General features: G+C 41.7%; 1 protein-coding gene across 3 annotated transcripts in view; it reads right to left on the reverse strand.

Moving 5' to 3' along the window:
• LOC109488149 overlaps positions 1-2,400 on the reverse strand; it is a 19,334-nt gene that overhangs the window by 11,030 nt on the left and 5,904 nt on the right. The gene's annotated exons all lie outside the window — the stretch shown is intronic.

Consider the following 2,400-nt stretch of genomic DNA (forward strand, 5'->3'; position numbering starts at 1 on the left):
CACCTGACACGCTACAGCTGACGTGAATTTGTATCCCCCAGACTTCCAGACTGCAAAATACGACTAGATTTAGTGGATTTCTACTTACGTGAGAAGGGATATATTATGCCAAAGCATTACTGTAACTTTCATTGGAAAAGTTTCTGTTTTGCTCTGTGGTAAGAACGCTGTCTGGACTTCCCTTCATTTCTGAGTGATAGTTTATGGTCAATTTGGCCTCTTTTTGCCTTTTATTCTTCTCAACAAGTAGAAAGGGTACTATTGACCGAAGTTGCCTCGCATTTTTGTAAGCAGGATCTTGCGTCACCTCTGTAAACCACTCCCCCATTCCCGCCTAGGCTGACTTTTAGAGTGCGCTAGATGCACTATCAGCAGCATGTCACTTATCTCTCTTACCTCGGGTTCAAATTTTAGCACGTGTATATGTTTGGCTTTACTGTTGTTTGTGCAATGTCGATGTTTTCGCTTTTATGGGCGTGTCCTGATGCGACATGCACATCAATGTCCTTACTGATGCTACGTCTCATTTGCCAGCATACACCAAATGATCAGCATCGTTCAGATCTATCACTTGCTGTCTATTCAGGTTTACAGGCAAACAATGTCATACAGAACACATTAATCTACCCAACGGAACGAAAAAACAATAAATTACTGTTTCCGACACGTCATAAGGGTAATTAAGATATCTGTTGTACTTTTATTTCAGACTGCCAGGTGGCGCTGCTCATATCAAAATTTTGACGCAACTTTATTGACCCGTTGCTTGGTAACGGAGTGACGTGAGACAAAACCTTTCCCAGAGATTGTTAGGGGATGTATATTCTTTCATTTAAGACACAATTATTAATAATCAATGGTTATTAAGGTCTCATTCATGTATTACTCCGAGTGTACCCCCTAAAAGAGTGCCAAGTCAAAAACTAAGCGGCTGTATGAACGCGTGTTTTTATTGGTGAGAATTTCCCTTTTAGCCATCCCAACTGATGTAAAACGTCAAAGCGGTGAAAGCTTGTTTGTAACTGATGAAATTAGGACGTAATTGTCGGCAGCCGCGCGCTAGGTCGGACGTGCACAGTCCAGTGTTGTGAGTTGTGCGGTCGTAGGTTTGCACCGTGGGAGGGCCTCTTGCGGGCAGCCACTAGGTGCAGTTTGTATTTCCCATAAAAGGGGATTGTGTGTATAGAAGTCGTTGGCAATTTTTTTATGAGATGTAGAGTACGTGTGCTCAACATAGCATGAAAGATATCGATTGATTTAATGTAGGATCATAGGGAACACGGTCTCGTAAGTCACTCATTAATGCATGGTTTCTAATGTATGGAAAAAACTCATGAATGAGACCCTAATTATAATTAGGAAATAGGCTGACTAAGTAACATACAGTCCCAAGGAAACACGTGTGCGGCCTTTGGGGAAAGGAACCTTCATTGGAGAAAATGAAGCTGTCAGCCGTACCCGGTACACCAGCGGAAATCCGTGACAGTTCCAGCAGGCGTGTGTTTATTTTGTTTTTAAGGGATAGCATGGGCCAAGATACCAATGGCTTTTAGTTCAACCTTAGTTCAAGATGGCAAAGTGAAAGCCTTACATCATGTATAGCGTAGGTTGGCGTAAACTAGAAAACGGGACTCTAGATTTTCGCTTGGTCTACGATAACACCCACCCTCTTAAACAATTCAGAATTCGGTAATTTATTCATTGATCATCATTGGTCGGATTAATACCGCCTCTTGCGGGGATATACCGCATGATTATTTGCATAATTTGTACAACTCAACCATCACACCTTCAAATATTCCGATCACTGAATAGAGCAGATTTATGGAATTTCCACAATCACGCCATGCATCACTTAAGCTACCTACATAGTAAATTGAACATCACTACCCGGTCTGGGGTAATTGTATAATCATCTATTAAGAAGTTACTGTTCCAGTGTAAGCCGTCATGTCGTGATGATATAATAGTCTGCTGTAGAATCCGAATCGTTTTCGATATGACGCAATTTGAACCGAACGGCGTTCGACTTGGGGTCACCCGCGGTCATTTACGGTAAAACCCTGTTGTTCAGGCCCTTTTTACATGAGTACCTCCTAACAGAAAAATAATCACGCATGCACGCTAATCATGTTGTTATGGACATGAAACATGTAGCGAAGCTATAGCTACTGTCGTATTTGTGGGTGTCCTTGAATATTGTAATGGTTCTTTACGATAGTCATGATGAATATTACACTCCCTACGTTCGGGCAACATGATATATCTGCAAAAATCGTTTAATCCTGAAAGCATGGAGAGTCCAACACACCTCATTGACGGCTCAAAATGACTGTAACAGCTTTACCGACAATCGTGTCGTACATATATTTTTATATAGTGACCAGCAGAGAGACCAGT

This window comes from Branchiostoma belcheri, unplaced genomic scaffold, assembly GCF_001625305.1.
Source record: "Branchiostoma belcheri isolate BF01 breed outbred unplaced genomic scaffold, Haploidv18h27 scaffold111, whole genome shotgun sequence".
Taxonomy (NCBI): domain Eukaryota; kingdom Metazoa; phylum Chordata; class Leptocardii; order Amphioxiformes; family Branchiostomatidae; genus Branchiostoma; species Branchiostoma belcheri.